This window comes from Sciurus carolinensis, unplaced genomic scaffold (assembly GCF_902686445.1).
Source record: "Sciurus carolinensis unplaced genomic scaffold, mSciCar1.2, whole genome shotgun sequence".
Taxonomy (NCBI): Eukaryota; Metazoa; Chordata; class Mammalia; order Rodentia; family Sciuridae; genus Sciurus; species Sciurus carolinensis.
In genome coordinates, this window is record NW_025920118.1 from 228253 (window position 1) to 247525 (window position 19273).

The 19273-nt window shown below is 49.4% G+C and overlaps 1 pseudogene; it reads left to right on the plus strand.

The window, feature by feature from the left end:
• LOC124973608 (WSC domain-containing protein 2-like) overlaps positions 1-4298 on the plus strand; it is a 41800-nt pseudogene extending 37502 nt beyond the window's left edge.
• Positions 4299-19273: the final 14975 nt, after the last annotated feature.

The following is a 19273-nucleotide window of genomic DNA, read 5'->3' on the forward strand; positions in this document are numbered from 1 at the left end:
CGAGAACCTGGAGAAGCTGGCTGTGTGGGCGGGGCTGGAGTGCGCAGGACTGCCTGTGGATGACTCTAGCTGCCCTGCCCGGCTCCGATAAGCCACCTCTATCTGGGCCTGCCACCCGGGCCGAGCTTTACCCAGTGGGCAGACTCACCCGTGGCTCCACTTCAGTCCGAGTCTCTCAATGCCTCCCCTTCTTAACTCCTGGGTTCTGGAGCGACCGGGGGTGCAGTCTCCCTCTAGGCCGCCATCTTGGATCGCCCCGTGAAGACGCGAATCTGCATTTCAACAGGTTTTCCAAGGTGCTTGGAGTGCCCTTGAAAGTTTGAGAATTGCCACTTTAGGATGCACTGGGTGTCCAACAGGAGGGTCGCGTCTCAAAAGCAGAGGCCACCCAGCTGTTGTGCAGGCCCATCCTCCCTTACTGTTGCCCCCCTCCCAATTATAGCTGGGTTGAGGCTCCCACACCCCCCTTTGGTTCCACCACATTAATTTTACAACCTCCCTGGAGTGAGTCCAAAGTAAAATTTGATGTGATATGATTACACAAGGCGAATTGTCCTGGATCTGTTTAATGAGACAGAGACTGTGGTTAACGATTCTGTGGGGAACTAAGTAGAGGGAAGCCATCCATGAGGGCCTGGTTCCTCCGGTGGATGAGACAATGGAGCAGAGACTGGCCAGGCAAACAAGTGCCTCGGTGGCCGTGGAACCAGCACTGGTTGTGGGGGTGTCCGGGGCTTAGTGAGCCTTTATTACTGGATGTGCGGGTAGCCATCAGTTGGCAGGAATCCTGAGTTAATTGAGGACTTTTGTTTTTAATTTTTGTTCTTTTTTCCAGTGAAGTCATTTAGGAGCTTTGCCACAGCAGGGGGACAGAGGGCCCGGGTCTGTAGCAGAAACAGCTTGGGTTTCAGCTGTGCTTTTGGAGGGAGGCTCAGATCAACATGGTGGGGCATTTGGGGTGTCTCCAGAGATGCTGGGGGCCCACCTCTTGAGCCCCAGATGTTGTGCAGGGTCTTTGCCAATCTGTCTGCACAGCATCTGTAGGAGGTAGGTCTAAGCTGGACTGCTGATTGGCAGATGGGTAAACTGAGCCTCAAGGAGGTGTGATAATGTCTGCAAGGTCAGGTGGAGAGGAGCTTCCTCAACTACAAGGTCATCTGTGAATAGACCCCGTGTTCTAAGACAGTCTGAAGCTGAAGGGCACAGAAGGTGGACTAGGGGCAGCTGCCCAGGGCCCAGAGCAAAAAGAGGGCCCCAGCTGGTGAGGTCAGTCCCTCTTCCAGGGTTGGGGGTGGTGGCCAGAGCCAGATGCAGTCTGGGGGCACTGTGGGTTTGAATCCTGCCTTCGACACCTACTATCACCTTGGACAAATGGCTTCATGTCTCTGAGCATCCTTTGCCCTGTGTCTAGAGTAGAGCTAGTAATGCCTTCTCTTCAGGCTTCTAGAGAGCCCAGGGTGAGATGGCACCAAGGGCCCAGCATAGCCCTGACACCATGTAGGGGCTCCAGCAGAGTCCATTCCCAGCCTTCTGCAGGGACAGAGGAGCCTGGTCTCCCACAGACATTGGTCATCAGCAAGAACAGGATGATCCTTTTGTCCCACCTGCATCCAAGGCCCTGGCGCCTGGGCCACCTGAGGGACCCCGACCACCATGCAGACCAACCCCTCCTTCTTCTCCAGGGCCACCCAGCCACCCTCCCTCAGCTCCGCTCAGGATGGTCAGAGGTGGGGTCTGCCAGGTGCTGGGGGGCAAGCTCACCAGGGCCCCTTCCAGGCACAGAGCGGCTGTCCCGAGTTTGCAGGGTGCTGCGGGGTGACTTGGGAGTCGGGAGATTCTGGAAAAGTAAAGCAGGCCACACGCAGGCTGGATTTTCCTTAATCACCCAGACACATCTGGTCTTACCCATTATAACAGTATGGGCCCAATTAGTCGGAGATATTGTCGGTAATTTATTCTAAGAATAAAGAATAACCCGTCACCACCATAAATATTTCTCAGGCAGCCATGGGACCCCAGGAGGGGACCAGGGAACCAGAGTCTTCCACAAACTCTGATCTGTTCTGCAAAGGAAAGGGAGCCCTTTATCACGTTGCGATTTGGCAGTTTGAGATTTCAATTTAGTTCAACAACCATTCATTAAGCCCCTGTGGAGCCCAAGGCAGGGGAGGAAGGCAGGGGAGGAAGGCAGGGAGGCTGCTGTGCTGGGAAGGATTGGGGCCTGGAATCAGTTGGACTAGATCCAGATGATGCTTCTTGGCTGTGTGACCTTGAGCAAGTCACTTTACCTCTCTAAGCCTCCGTCTTCTCCCTGGTGGTGAGTGAACAGGAGTAGTTTTTCGGATTGAATGAGACAATTGGTTCTCCATCACCCTGCAAGGGGTGGGGATTTAGATTAAGGACTCAATAAATGCCCCCCACACGTCCCCACTCTGGGGGTGCTGGTGGCTATGCATCTACAGGAAGCCCCAGTGTCCCTTTGGAACTTCAGAGTGTCTGCCCTGGGAGCCTCTGGTTGAGGAGAAGCTCCTTTTCTCTGTTCCCGACATCCTCATGACCTTCTGCAGTCCCGCTCCTCCTGAGTTCCAGCAGCCCCAGTGGCTGGCTTCTCCCTCTGAGGTCCCGTCCAGGGCTCCCCAGGGGTTCTTCTGTGCTCCCTCATCTTCCTGGGTGTCTTTCATGCCCAACCATCCCATATGCACCTCCCAGCTCCTGCCACAGTCCACCCCACCCTTTCATCCTGGCTAGGCAGCAGACACCTCAGTCCAAAGTCGAGGAAGGAAGGATGGAAGTGCAAGACTGTGGTACACCCCACGCCCAGAGAGTTCTCCATCTGTGGAGGACAGGGGGACAGAATGAGTGGACTCTGGCACTGCAGTATTCACGCTTGGAGTTGGAGTCGGCGAGGAGGTCTTAAAGACAGAGGCCTGAGCCCTGGGACTCGGAGAATAGGACCTCTCACCTGAGAAGAGAGTAATGGTGTCCTTCACAGCTGGTTCAAGTCGCCATGCCCACAGCTGCAGACGCTTCCCACTTCCTCTGTACCACAGCCCCTTTGTTATCCTCCGAGTAGGTAGGTACTCATGCCACAGGGGACACCTGGGTCTTTAAAAGCCCAGACTTTGAAGCCAGATTGACTGAGCTCAAACCTGGCCCTGCTGGTTACTAGCTGAGTGACCCTGAGCAAGTTACTTAACCTCTCTGTGCCTCAGTTTCCAATCAAGTGATGATGATGATACCCTAGCTCATAAGGTTGTGAGGATTAAGTGGAATTGAGAGCTATATTAATATAGCTATTAAAATATAAATATAAATACATACCCATAATATATAATTGACATGTCAGTATAAATTCTAGACAATACATTCATGTATTTTATTATATATTACAGATACATTATTTACATGTAATATATGGTTATTTGTATATTACATATATCAATTACATATATCACATATTATTACATATATTTATATATTTACATATGCATTATAGTTATATATAAGGGACAAGTAATATATTTAATATGTGATAATATAAATATGCATGTAACAATACATATAAGATATGCATGCAATATTACATAAATTTTATATTTATATATTGATCTTGTATAATTTGCATTGCATATAATTCACATATTTTCTATGTTCGATGTGTAGTATAATGTGCATGATCTATATTTATATGATTGCATATTTCTGTGTCATGTTACCCCTATCTTTCTATGCCTAGTTACACAGATTCATACACAGGGCTGTGCCTGGCACGTGGTGGGCACCGAGGGGTACGACCATCCTCAGCGAGGAGTGAAGGAGGCGGTGCCAGGTGGAGGCAGTGGTGCGGGGGAGAGATCTGGAGGGTGGATTCGGCGCTGCTCCTCAACCCAGTCAAAGGCGGCTTCGCCCCGGGCCTGCCTGACCACCAGCTCCTCCTCTCCACAGAGCGACCGGAGTTTGTGCACAACTATGCTCCCTGGTGGGCCACCCACACGCTGGACTGGCTCAAGTTTGGCAAGAAGGTGCTGGTGGTGCACTTCCAGGACCTGAAGCAGGACCTGTTCGTGCAGCTGGGCCACATGGTCCGCCTGCTGGGCGTGGCTGTGCGGGAGCACCGACTCCTGTGCGTGGAGAGCCAGAAGGACGGCAACATCAAGAGCTCGGGGCTGCTCAGGCTGGAGTATGACCCCTACATGACCCACATGTGGTGCAGCATCTCCGCCTACATCAAGAAGGTGGACGCGGCGCTCCAGGGGTGCAACCTCACCAGCGTCCCCGATGACTTCTACCCCCGATGATGCGGCGGTGAGGGGCAGCCAGGCGAGCAGGCCCGCGTGCTGACAGCCCTGGCTGCCCTACTAGCCCGTCCTCTGATTTGGGGACAGTCAGTGGCCATGGCTTGCCCTCGGCGACTTTCCTGCATGGCTGAGGAGGCTCAAGGGAAGAGATGGTCCAGGTCCCTCACCATCCGTGCCTCCCCTTCCCTCTTGGAGATGCAGACAACCTGGTGGGAGCAGTTCTGGTCACAGGCACCAGAGTCCCTGCACCCACCACTCCGCGTTCCACGGGTGAGCTCCCTGGTTCACTGTTGTAATGGAGATGAGCAGCATCCCCACCCCCCAGGGCCAGCTGCTTAAGACCTTGGCCACCGCTCCAGGGGTGTGTGTTAGGAACGTATCCTGGGCTGCGCCTCCTCAGCCGCCTGTCTCCCTTCCGGAAGCCCTGAAACTGACATGGCCCAGGTCACCTCTTGTTTGGGAGGAAGTGCTGGCCGCACCTCCGAGACCTTAGGTTCCTGGTGTTCCAGGCAGGAGGAGGAGACCTGGTGCTCAGGGCAGAGTGGGCACCACCAGGCAGGGTCACTAGCTTCGTGAGTGCACCCAAGGCAGGCCATGCAGTATTGAGTAAAAGCCCGTCACCCCTCCTCCACTAGAGCTGAATTGCACCTCTTCTTCCCGCACTTGTGTGTCTAGGAGGTGAACTTGGGGTCCTGGATCCCATTTCTGGGCTCCTCACCCAACAGGAGGCCCTTTTGCCCGTGCAACGTTAGACACAGCCTAGCAATACGTGATGGGGCGTCTTAACACCTTGACCTCACACTGCCCTTGTAACCCCTAGCAGTGGGGTCCTGTGCTATCCGGGTGAGAGAGCCAGGGTGCTCCAGACCAGATGGAACCAGACCCGGAACAGAAGCCCCTGCCTTCCCAGAGATCAGCCTCCCCTTGACCACAGCCCAACAGGACCCACTTCCCCTGGGGGCCCTCCAAGGAACAGGGTCACCAATGGCTCATCATCTCCAGAACACCTCTGCTGTCTTGACGCTGAGACACCAAACCAAAGGATTTCTGAGGGCCTTAGTCACTGATCACATATTTTAAAGCACTGATCCCCTCCCTCCTCCACATCAGATCCCATGGCTTTCCGTCTGGTCCTCTCAACACTCCCTGATGTAGATGCAAAAGTCATAGGTCACAGCCTCTTTGCTGTTCTGTCTGGGGCGGCCTCCTTGGGCCTCCCTCTGAAGTCTTGGGGTGTGGTACATACTCATTCCCAAACAGCAAAGTGGCCCTGGGCAAGGCAAGCAAAAGAGATATATATATTTTTAAGAGTTATATGACTAATACATTCCACCCCCCCAACCCTGGTCATGCAAAGAGAGGACACAGGAATTGGACCTGTTTTCCTTCTCTGATTCCCTCGTCATTAGGATTTGGGGCACCCCAGGGCTCAGCCAGGGGGCTCTGAATGTATTTTGTAGGCGTTCCTTTCCTCAGGCCAATTTCTAATCTTCTTTCACGAAGCAATCATGGGCCTGGCTTCTGCTCCCACTTGGAGGCCAGCTCTCTCTGGGAGACTCGGTCCAAGACCCCAGTCAGTCACTCCTCCCACCTGGGTCAGTCCACCCCAGAACCAATGCTGATGACTGAGCCCTGACCCAAGCTCCAATTCTGGCCACAGACTGAGCCTCCGTCCTGGCCCCAGAGGAGTCCTGATCTTGGTCACTCTGAGCTCTGATCTGATTTCAAATCAAGCCTTGACTCTGGTACCAGGTTTGGTCCCGGGACTAATATGCCAATTTCCTTCTACCTCTCTCCATAGTATCTGCACAGCCAACCAGAAACAAGAGAAGCCGTGGAGCATCTGGCTGCCCTGGATTCTCCCCCTGGGGCCTCACAGATTCTCTACCACATCCAACTGAGCCTTCTCACTGGGACAGCCAGAAGGTGGGAAGAGCTGGAGCAGGGGTGGGGCTGGGGCGCACAGGCTGGAGCCCCTTCTCTACCAGTGTCTGCCTTTGCTGCCACCACTCACCCCTGAGAAATCAGGTCATCAAATCTCAGACTTCAAAGAACCTAAGCCAGCACCCGTTCATTCCTTCATTTATTCAACACCGATCAAGTGCATACTGTGGGCCAGGCACTGCTCCTGATTCTAGGGACTAAACTGGAAGGGGCAGAACTCCCTGTTCCTGCAGAGTTTGCGTTGAAACAGGCCCTAAGCGGGAATCTTTAAGCCATTAGAGAACGCTGGGGTAGGTGACCAGTGGGACAGGGAAGGAAAGGGACTTGTGTTGCTCTCCACCAACCCGTGAGGTCAACAGAGCAAGATCAACTCCCTCTTCTGGGGACCTGGATGCTCAGAGTGAGCAGTCACTAGCCTGAGTCCCAGAGCCCAGACTGCTGCCCTCTCCCTCAAGGGCCTCAAAGACATCCTCTTGGCAGAAAGTGACAGTGCCCTTGCATCCATGGAGGAAGAAAAGCTGCAGATCCCAGTGGACCTCAGTGCTGGGACACCCAAGCCCAGCAGTGGATGATTGCTACAGTCTTCTCTGGATTTCTCCAGCAACTCTGGAGGTGACTGTAAATGTCTCTTGGGGACAGTGTGGGAGGGAGGCAACAGAGATGCTGGAGCAGGTCCTGTGTGGACCCCTCCTCGTCCCAGAGGCTGGCTCCTCTTCCCCTCCCCTACTCTCACTTCCATTCTCTCCCGTCCTTCCCTTTCCCTGGCTGCTCTTTATCACCCTCCTTCTCCTCTGTGTTTGTTCCCTTCCAGCTGCTCCTGCTCTTCTCCTCTCTCCCACCCTGGCTCTTTCCTCCCCCTCCCCAGTCACCCTCTCCCCGTCATCTCATCTTCATCTCTGTCTTGATGGCTGTTTCAGCTCCTGCAATGTCTCTCCATCATCTCTGCCTCTGGATCTCTCCGTCTTTACCCCCCACCCCTGTGGTCCTCTCCAGCCTCCTCATCCTGGAGCACAGGGGTGACTCAGCAGGATACAGACACAGTGAGACAAATGGCACCCAGGCTGGTAACCAAGGAAGTGGTTTCCTTAGCAACAGAATCTGCAGGCAGATGCTGCACTGCCCAGTCCCTTTACTCTGACAGTAAGAAAAGGGAGAGAGAAAGATGGGACAGTGGTCTGACTCCAGCTCAGCGCCCAACACTCTGTTGATACTCAAAACTATGAGAGGCAGAGGCTATGGGGTCAGAAAGGAGCATTTAAATGGAGACCTGGAGGAAGAACCCACAGATGTGGTGGGGGAGGACACTGAAAGAGCAAAGAGGACCCCAAGGTCCTGAGCCAGGCAGTTCCTGGCAGGTGGAACCTTTGACTGAGATGAAGAACACAGGGCAGGAGGGACCGGGTGAAGGAGGGGAGGACAATCCGCTGAATACAGCTCCCTGTTCCCCAGAAATCCTCTGGCAGGCAGGGGAGGGGTGGCAGGTGTTCAGTCAGATGCAAAGCCCCTCATTCAGTTCTCCCTGTGGGAACCCAGCCCAGCCCTGAGGGCGGCCAGAGGCTCAGAGAAGTTGCTTGAACTGCTTTGAGACACAAAAGTTGGTGACAATACCTGGATTGAATCCAGAGACTGTCCAGAAGGCACAAGAGACAGAATACGAATAGAGTATGGAGAGACAAAGACAGAAGCAGAGAAGGGGGAGGGAGGGGGGGGCAAATCATTGAATCATTGGCAAATCATTGATCTGGCCCTTTTTTCCACCAGGAAAACAAAAATATGTTCTATTTTAGAGAAAGGAGGAAGGAAACCCTGTGCCCTACTATAGGATAGCTCTTAGCTGCTATAAATAACAGTCCCCAAAGAAAACCTCTGTCAAGATGCATTCCCTTCCAGAGAGGAGACTTGTCCCCTGTCCATATTGGTATTCACACTACTCGGCATGGGGGAGGGGAGAGGAGGGAGTGAGGGGTGGGAAGTTGAGCAATGCCACCCAGAAGCCTGGCGATTGAGCGAGGAGAGCTGCAAATCTGGAGGATAACGACATCCATCCTCGCAGAAGCAACATGTTTATTTATCACGTTTGCAGGTTTACTGTTTGCCCTCAAATTTACAGTCTTCAATCTGCCAGCATGCAGGGGGAGACCCAGGGAGGGGAGGACCATGTAGCAGAACAGGGAGGAGCTCCCCTCACCCCAGCCCCGCTCCCTCAATCCAATTTCCCACGAAGGTGTCAGCGTATTTCAGCTGGGCTCTCCTTCAGACCCCAGAAAGACAGCTCGCTGAAATGAACCATGGTCACACAATGGGATGTACTGCACAAAAATGACTTTTGTGTATTCTGGAATCATTTGCCAAATGATGACGGAGAATGGGCAGCCAGCCGGAGGGACAGAGGGAGTCATCCTGGGTGTGACCATATCTTCGTGCCTTCTAAAGTGGGGATAGGCAGGAAGAGGAGAAAGTCTCCTCTGAGACATGAGTTAGGCAGGCACCCAAGCCCTGGGCTTCTAGAAATTGGCACATCTGGGGTTAGCTCAGAAAATCTGAATCCAGTTTTCCAAAAGAGGGGGCCCAGGTGTACAGCTATATTTTCCAAAGTTTTCCAGGTACAAAAGCCCATAATGATAAGAGGGTGGATGGGAGTGATCCCATTGATTACCACAGGACCCAACCAAGCCATCATCATGACAGGAGAGGATGAAGGATCGCTGCCATCACTCACACCTGAGTGAGTCAGGCTTTACGACCAGTGCATTCCTAGAACCAGCACATAGTAGGCCCAGTATCTGGCACATAGTAGGTGCTAAGGAAACGCCTGTTTGTTTTCAGAATAAGTGAATCAAGGACTATTCAAGGCCACTGAGTGAAGGATCATGATCACTGACCAGAGCAGGTCTGAGCTAGTCCCTTAGCTGTCCTGAATTTCCAGTTTTATTCACTGTTTTTTTTTTTCTTTTTTTTTTTTTTTTTTTTAATTCTCTCTCCCCTGCTTAGTGCCCCAAAGCCAGGGGTGCAGTACAACCCACAAATCCTGGTCCTCAAGAGTTGCTTGAGCACATCTCTTCCCAAATTCACAGGCAGTGATGTCACGTGTGTAGTTTGACATTTGACCATGGCAGTGATCTTTACACCTTGGGAATTGGCAAAAGCTGAGAATCAGGATGGAGATTTTACATATGATCTCCATTCACAGATATATATACACACATTTGGGAGGCAGTTAAGTATCTGCCAACCCACACTGGAAACCCTCGTCTGGCTGATGTCTTGACCCCCTTAAAACTCAATTCAGCTCTTCCTTGTCCTGATGATAAAGACCAGGTTCTGCCTCTCCACTAACCGTCCTGATCACCACTCTGGATCTGGTGGAAACCAGCTCTACCTTCTGGATTCACAGGTGCCTCCTGGCACAGACTAAGGGAAGAGCCAATATTCAGCTAAGGAAAGGAGGGACACATGATTGCACTCGACACCACATGCCTGAATCTAAGCCATCCCAAAGTTTGGGATCAATGGATCAAAGGATCCCCCTGCCCAGACCCTGGTCAAGAAGAAAGGGGAATGAGAGACCATAATTACAGGGATGATAGCAACTCATATTTATTAGATGCTAAGCAGGTGCTAGTACCATGCTTGAAGCTTCACACGTATAACATCACCACATTACCACCAGAACCCTGGGAGGCAGAGACTCTTACTCTCCTCACTTTAAACCTGGGAAACCAAGGCTCAGAGAGGCAAAGCAATTTCCCCAAGGTCACACAGCTTGGAGATGATGCAACTGGACTTTGAACCCAGGCGGTCTGCTTGCACAGAATATGTTTAACCCCCATGCTGTGTTCTAGGGGATAAAGAGATTTCAAGGTCAAGAAAGAAGGAGAGGGTGTAGCAAGATGCCAGGGAGGGCTGCTGTGGGGAATGCCTAGCAAGAAGGTGGCTACCACACAAGAGATACAGGAAGAAAACAAAGAACCTACATGAGGAATTATCCAATCAGTGGTTTCCAAATTAGGGCAGTGGAGCCCTGACTTCAATCAAGCAGAACATGAAAACCTTAGCTCAAATAAAGAACTCTTAAGCAGCGCCTGCAGATATTTTGGGTTTTCACTCCTGGAGGGGGAGGTGTGTTGCTGGCATCTGGTGGATAGAAGACCAGATGCTGCTCATCATCTCAACAAGAACGGGACCCGTGGTGTGAGGTGAGATGGAGCCTTGCCCAGGGAAGCCTCTGGGGGCTGTGGTCCAGGCTATCTGAACTCTTAGCTGCAAGGTCAGTTGAGAGGTTCCCATGAAGATGGCCATGCAATGATCTTCAATTGCACAGCTCAGTGGTTCTATTCTTTCCTGCCTGCTTCCACCCTGGCTCCCCTGTCACCTGCCCCATAATGATGAAGGGCTGGGTCTTCCCCAGAAAAGACCACACATGGGAAGGAAGCAAGGCTTTCCTGTCCCCTTCATCCAGGCAATGGAAGGGAGAGATGTGGGTAGAGGCAGGGAAAAATCCAATCTCAGAAAGAGAAGCTGTGTTCTCGGACCAGCCTAGAAATCGCATGAAAAACGTGAAATGTCTCCCCGGGGGGGTGGGGGATGTGCATGCAATCAACTTTTGTACATAGCTTCCAGGATCATTTAGATCCATTGGGACCTACATTAGAAAGTTAGAAATCTAAATGGCGGCTCCCAAATTAGAGCCACCATGAAACACTATGGAAACCAAAGGTGAAACCCTGACCTCAAACACAGTGGTTCTTGACCAGGGATGGTTCTGTGGCCCAGGGGGTACTTAGTGTGACTGGAGATATTTTGGGTCCACTGCAGGGAGGGAACATGCTCCTGGTATCTTGCGGGTAGACACCAGGGATGTGCTTAACACCCTACAGGGCACACAACAGCTTACCGCAGCAAAGCATGATCAGACCTGAGTTGTCTAGAGTCAGGGGGACAAAGCCTTGTGTCCTATAACAGGAAGAAGCTGCTCAGGCTTTGGGTCAGTGCAGAGGGTGGGGAGCGGGGCAAGAAGCTCCTCGAGCACCAGGCCAGCTTGACTCAGACTGGACTCCTCCAGAGTCAGCCAACTCTGCCTAAGCTTAGGTTTCCTCATCTGCAGAATGGAGGCTGTCATGGTGGAATCTGACTCCCAAGGTGGCTGTTCTAGTGACAGTGCTGTATACAGAGGGGAAGAAATGGGCAGTGGTCTTATGATCCTTATTACTACTCATGGTGTTGTGGAAGAATTCACAATTGGGGGATCCATTCATGACCAGTTCAGAGAAGTACCTAGCACTGGCTGACCTGAGGGGCCACAGACCTGCCCCGAGGTGAGAAGTACCTCCTGAAGCTGAAAACCTGACACAGCAAGGGGTTCAGGGGGGCTGTTTTTCCCTGTATAGCTTATAAACTAGTCCTCAAATGCATGACCTTTCAACCTTGTGGGGGAAAACCTGTCACAGAAACACGTGACAAAGCCACATAGACACATGGAGTGTGACACCTTCATATAAAAGTCCACCTTACCATTCTTTTTTTAGCTATTTCTCATATTTTCACCTATTCAAACCCCGAGATTCATCTTTGGGATGAAGAAGTTTGATTTTAAACATCTAAGTTATTTTGCCAGCCTTTGCGTAAGGTCCCCTGAAAGCAGAGCGCCAGGCAAGGATTTGTGGACAGGTCCTTTAACTAAGAGGTGAGCCTAGGGAGCTGAGGTAGGGAGACAAGAAATATAAAAGGCCAATATCAGGAGCATTACTGGGGTCAGGACTGGGGGTCATGGTCTGGGACCTCCCAAGAGGGTATAGACCACCACCCAGGATCATCTCTATGATTCAGGGGTCGTCATCAAGTCTCCACCTTTCCTTCCCTTGCAAGGACCCATCAAGCTCATGACATTGGAGAGGTCCAAGGCCCAAAGCAGGACGCCTGTGGCATGCTTGAGGCAGGACACCAAAGAGGAAGTGAGCAGGAGCACTCAGAGAACTGGCACCCGCCAACTTGTGCACTTTAAAGCACCAGCAGAAATGTTAAACCACATGGACTCACAATTCCTGAGGTTCTTCCTGGGTTCAGGTCTCACCCTTACCGACTCTGAAACACCCTGAGTCTCAATGTTCTCTTCTTTAAAGTAGAAATGATGGCAAGTATCTCACAGAGCCTTTGGGAGGAAGGATTGAGCTTTTGTCTATAAATAGGAGCTGTTCCCCTTAGACTTGAGCAGCAGCCTTTTTCTGAAAGCACTGTGTCCTGGGTATGGGATCTGCTCCATTTCTAGTAGCCTCTTGAGCATGATTTATGCCAAACACAGAATGAATCTCCAGGAAGTGAAACTTGGCAAGTGTGCCGGTCAGCTTTCCATTACTATGACAAAACACCCAGATAAACAACTTATAAGGACAGAAGGTTTATTGTGGTTCGTGGTTTCAGATGCTTCAGTTCATGGTTGCTTGGACCTGTGGTGGCTCAGTGTGTTATGGCAGGAGCCTGTTCACCTCATGGCAGCCACAAAGCAAAGAGAAAGACAGGAATAGGCCTGACTCTCAAGCTCCCCATTAAGGACCTTCCCCCAATGACCTAACTTCCTTCCATTAAGCCCTGCCTCCTAAAAGTTCCACCTCCTCCCAGTAGTATCTTGGGCTATCAAGTCTTGTAACTATGGATCAACCTTAAAGCATAGACCCTTGGGGGACACTTCTAAACCACATCAGTGACTTTAAGGGACTCCGATACAAAGGATTAAATGGACCTAGAAAGAAGGGTGAACCAGTCATGGAAAGGGCCTTCTTGGCTTAATAAGACTCTCCCTAGGTGCCTGTCAGCGGGATATATGCAGTGCAGGTTCCAACTGACACTGGTCAGCTCACTCAGACAAAAACCTTTTGGTTCCCTTTGCAAGTAGAGAAACCACCTGAGAAGCTTACATAGGTCATAAAACTCAAATTCCTAGAGGAAGAAAGTGAATGCCACAAATGTTAAGTGGGCACTAATTCCACATTCTGAACACAAAAGAATATTCTGCATTCCAATGAAGAAATATATTCTTTCCCTGCAATTTTCTTGAAGCATGGGACTCTCATAGATTTTTTGAATTGTCATATTTTCATGGAGCTGTATGAGAAGTACTTCTCTACTACAATAAAAACATACCAGCACTGTATCAAAAGGCAGCTAACTCTGTATTGAACAGGAAGCAGGAGTGGGTAGAGACTGTGATTAACTGGAGATTCTGTGTCGGTGACATCACATGCACACACAGACACACACACACGTGCACACACACACACACACACACACGAGGAATAAAACCCCTGACTTAACCAAGCATAAGCTGGTGAAGATGGACAGAATTGACTTTTTGGAACTCTAGAACGTAATCCAAAATGTACATCAACCAGAGGAAAGCTTAGTGGAATAAAGGAAGCTAAAGATCAGCATTAAAGGCAATCTTAAAGGTCACTGTCCAACCACTAAAATAATGGAGCAATGACTTCAGTGACCACACATGACAAGGAATGCAATCTTTACATAAGTAGTTTGAAAAAAATCACTAAAGAGATAGTTTCATCTCCCAATGATCCACAATGGCAAATCCTGGGAAAGAGGGGAAAATATATTCCAAGACTTACATATTATAAGATTCAAAATGACCAGTTCTCACAAAGCACAGAAAGGCACAGGAAAGCATAGTACACTCAAAGGGGAAAAATAAATAAATTGACAAAAAATTATCCCTGAGAAAACCCAGACACTGGACTTAGTTAACAAAATCCTTAATAAACTGTTCCAAATATTTCTAAAAAGTTAAAGGAAACCATGAACAAAGAACTGAAAGGAATCAAGAAAGATGCAAGAACTAAATGGAAGTATCTATAAAACGGAAGTAAAAAGGAACCAAATAGAAATTATAGATCTGAAAGTTCCAGTAACTGAAGAAAAAAGTGTCACTAAAGTTGTTCAGCAACAAATTTGAACAGGAAGAAAAAAGAATCATTGAACTTGAAATTAGATAAATTGGAATTACCCAGTCTGAGAAACAGAAAGAAAAGAATGAAGAGACATGAAGAGCTAAGGGTCCTATAGGTCACCATCAATTATAATAACAGATGAATTATTGAAGTCCAGAAGGAAAGAAGAAAATATTTGAATAGTTACTTCAAAACTCTCAAAAAAGGATAAAATACATGAATTTACACATAAGATGCTCAATGAACTTCAAGTAGAATAAATCCAAAGAGATTTTCATCAAGACATAATTATAATTAAATGGCTAAAAATCTAACACAATGGGAATCTTGCAAGCAGTAATAAATGACTTTTCACATACAAGAGATCCCCAGTGAGATTAATAGCCAATTTCTCAACAGAAATCATGGAGGTCAGAAGGCGCAGTTCAAATGCTGAACTAAAAATAAATAAATAAAGCTGCCAACCAAGAATGCTGGATTCAACAAGATTATCCTTCAAAAATGAATAAGAAATAAAGACATTCCCAATAAATGAAAGTCAAGGAAATTCATTGCTAGTGGACCTGACCTATAAAACATACCACAGAGAGTCATTTGGACTGAAACAAACGGATTCTGGAAAGTAACTCCTGAAGAATTAATGAAAACTGGTAAGGTAAACATGCAGGAAAACAAGTCAGTATTGCATTTCTGCATTATCTGCCACCACAACAATGTGAAGTCAGGGAAGGGAGATGGACCTCTAGAGGCAAATCTCCATCCATGAAGGAGGCAGCCACGACTCAGCCTCCAGCAGTTATTTCTATGCAATCTACAGTTTTCAGAATTTCCAATTTTTCAAGAGAGTTTTAGGTGAAAGCACTACTTTCAAAAAAATGTTGGCTAAACAAGCTATTTCTAGGCCACGTGTGGCCCGGTGGTCAGCTGGTTTGTGAACGTATGAGAAAAAATACCTGAGGCAATTAACTTATAAAGAGAAGAGGCTGCTTTTGACTCATGGTTCTGACATTTTCCTCTCTCAGGTCCAGGACATCGCCACAGTCTTCTACCCCTTGAGAAGTTGATAGAGCCAGAACTAATCCTACAGATGTCAATGAATCAATGGATGTCGCAGCTGATGGAGGTGAGGATAGTATCCGGTTTCTCAAAGAAAGAGACAGGGTATTGGAATAGGAGGGTGTGGTTTCTGCCCCAGGGTTCTGTAGCAGCCTCAGGTTCATTGTGAAGAGGGCTCTCTGGATCTTTAATCTAGAAGATAGGTCCTCCATATAGAGTGGTTCAGATGTGCCCACAGAACTCTTCAAGATGCCATTAGCCCAGAGTCATTCACATTTACATGCTGTGATGCTTTCAGAAGACTAAAGTGTCTTAAGGAGGGGGAATCTCTATAAAATTATAGAGGCAAACAGGGGGCTTATGTGCTGGTGGTACAGCTTTGAGGAGGGCTTGAGTGGTCTGGGGTCTAATTCCCTATGCCCCACACAGATGACTATATAAAATATTTCCAAAACTGGGAAATCAGAACCATAGGGACCTTGGAAATTACCCTTTATTTTACAGGGGGGAGATTGGGACCCTGATAATGCAGAGAACTTACTCAAAACCAGTGGCTCTGAAGAATCAAGAATTGTTGCTATTAATCAAGAATTGGCACTCTATCAAGCCCTTTTCTTAGATGATCTACAAGAACCCTTGTAAAATTCTAGATGAAGAAACAGAGGGTCAAGGTGGTGAAATCACTTACCCAAAAGTTACACACGGCATGCATGGCAGGATTGGAATTCACACTCAGGCAGCCTGTCTATAGGGCTGTGCACAAGTGCCTTGTGGCACTGAGCAAAGAGAGCTGGAACCTGCTGAGTGCCACCCCACAGTTACACACACATCATGGGACTGGAATGTTGGGGCTCTGTCTCTATCTCAGAGACCCTCCCTTGGTCTCTCCAGCATGGAAGCTTCAGAACTGCCCTTGCTACTGGGGTCAGAGCTCCCAAGGGAGAAAGGCAGGTGCACTGCTCTTTAAGACCTAGCCTCTTAAATCCACAGAGCCCCAGGACCCTGTAGATTCAAGAGGGGAGGACATAGACTCTCTCCTGATGGGGACCATCAACATCTCATTGCAAAAGCAATATGCGGGATCAGTGCTGCATCTTGAACAATGCAATCCACCATGTTGGTCGAGGAGGATGTTTGGGGGCAAATGAGCCACCCCAGCTGGAGCCTGCTCTCAGGCTCACCCTTGATTCTACTTTGCTTCCAAATGTTTGAAGGGATGGCCATGGGGATTAGAGGTGGAGGAGCTGTGGATTTGCAGAAGTTTCCAGAAGGTACTTCTGGGGGACATCCAGATGCCCCTCTTGGTGCAATCTCCTGCTTGTCCTCTCTGCACCAGGTCCAGGAGATTGACCCAGGTGGGCTGCAGCGGAGGAACCCTGTTCTGGTTTAAGCAAAGAGGACAGCAGGCAGGACGTGAGGGACAGGGGAAAGGGTGTTAGCTAACTTGCTCCTTTGGCCCCTCCTTTAGGCATGACCATAGGCTGGCAGCTGCTCCTGCTTCTCTGCAGGACTCTCTTCTGCTGGGTCTCAGGAACTGTCCACCTGCCTATGAACCTGGGGTTGGCAAGACCCCTAGAGGAAAGTGAGGGGTAAACACAGGAGCTGAAGCCCCAGGGAAGAGAAGGGCCTTGTCCAAAGATTCGGAGAACCATCATCACTGGGGCCCTTCCTCTTGTCCATGAGTTGAATGCACGAAGGCCAATGGGCCCCAGCCTGAGTCTCCCAGGACACTGGCCCAGGACAAACCATGCCCACTTCCTCACCTCTGGGTTTCCCTGGAAAGTCAGCCACACACCTTCCCTCACCTCCCAGGGCTGCAGAAAGTGCTTAATTAAGAAACATGACTTCAGAGCAACCAGATGTTAAGGAGCAATGTGTAAGTGCTAATTGTTGTTATCATAGGCAGTTTTCCACCTAATTAAACACGTGGTTTCAGTATTGTTAGCTAATTCCCAAAGAGATGGTAGGTGCACCTCAGGAGGTAGGAGTGTGTCTTTTCACGGGGACAGCAGGGGGTTGGTCTCAGGGCCTGACTGTGGGTCCTGTGGAAAGAAAATCTCAGCTTCCATGCCCTGCTCTGCCAGTCCCCAGGGGTGTAGAGGTGGGAATTGGCCTCACGTCTTGAGCATCCACTTCCTAGTCTAGAAAATGAGACAAATGCCCGTGGACATTTAAATACCCATTAAATAACCATTAGAGGTATTTAATTACTGTTGTCAGCAGTAGTACATGCTTCATTTGATCAGTAGGATCACAATTCTCACAGAAAACCCTAAAGGAAATGGGCAATAAAAGCCATCCTTTTCTGAAAGGTGTTGACAGATGTAGTGCACATATTATTCATCTTGACTTAGAGATTTTTAGGAAATAAAACAGAAATCACAAAGTGGAAAATCCATGAGATTGATGTGGACAGGAGGCCTGCCCTTTGGGTGCTGCCAAGGATGGTGATGAGGGACAGCAGTGCCATTGGGTAACTGGAGTGGGCATGTGGTGACAGAGGTGAGGAGGCCTGTGTGACATCAGGGAGAGTGCCAAGGTGGGTCCCAGGCTGCAGCAATTGAGGGACAACCAGAGGACGTGGGACTTCACCTCTTTCCACCAATGGTCTCAGGAGAGATGGGAAGTGTGCAGATAGGCCTCTGATGAGGGAGCAGAGAGCAGAGCGGGTGCTCAGTGTTGGGTACCCAGGGTCAGTTCACAGTGCTCAGGCAGGCTGCAAAGTTGCTCCATTAATATTGAGACAGGGTATTTACAGACTTAATTCATTAGCCACCAAAACAGTTAACTGGGGACCTGTCTTCAATTAATCAGCAGTAACTGATCATTGGGGCCTTCCCAGAGGAGAGAAGCTGTTCTTGGCAGAGCTGTTCAGGGGCAGCTGGCTTGGAACCCCTGAATTCTGATAGTTGGAGAGCCAGGCAAAGAGTTGTCACCATGGTTTTCAGCTGGTCATAGGGAACAGTAGACAGTGTGAACTTACTAGAGAGTGAAGATTCCAAGTTTTAACCTAATCCAGTCCTTCAGAAGGGCTTGAGGTAAACTGCTTTGCATTTTGGGGTCAGAAAAGCAGAAGGTTGGTCATGGCCTGAGCCCTTGTCTTGGCCCTGCCACCTCTTCTAGGGCAGCTGCTCTCCCTGCAGAAGTTTTGCTGTTTTAGGGAGTGAGAGGAGCTCCTGCTTTAGTGGTCCAGGGTATAAACCTGGGCTCTCAGGTTAGCAGGGATATCTGGTGCCATGGAATCAACTATATTTCTGATCCCAGGAGTGGAACTCTGGTGCATCACTCATTTTTTCCAAATGTCAGAGTCCTCCACAGATGTGATTTAACATGTTCCCAAAGGCTCATGGGATGAAGACTTGGTCTCAAGCACGTCAGTGCTGAGGTGGAGGGCCTTGTGAGACCTGGGACCCATTGCAGGTTGCTTATGGCACAGGGCATGACCCTACAAGTGGGTAGATGATGGGTTTACAGAGCCAGTTGTTTCCCACAGGAGAGACTTGGTGTACAGTGAGGCCACCCAATAGCATGCACCCTTCTGTGTATGGCTGACTTCCTTTATGATTCTCATGACATCAGAATCCTCACTGGAGGGCACACAGATGAGGATGCCTGATATTGGGCTTTGAGACAATAAAATAGTTACCTGAATTAACATTTTTCTTTACAAAGCATCCAGACTCGGGTATTTTATTATAACCACTCTCCACTGAACTCACTGCTCTTTCCCATCAAGGCTTCCTGGAGTGTTTAAGAGTAGCAAAGTTCCATGCAGATAGTTCCCAGGGTGGTCTGGACCTCAGAGCTTTTTCCTCTCCCCAACTCCAGGTGCCCTCAAGAAAATCAGAAAATTGTATTCCAGAATTAAAGGTTGTCTGAAGACTCACTCCAAGACAGAGTTGCTGTGGAGTTGCTGCCTACTGTCATATGGAGCACCACCATGAGGTCACCCAGCTGTGGGAATCAGGACTGGGAGCTCACTACAGAAACATGTCTGCCAATTCACAAGGTTGACCACAT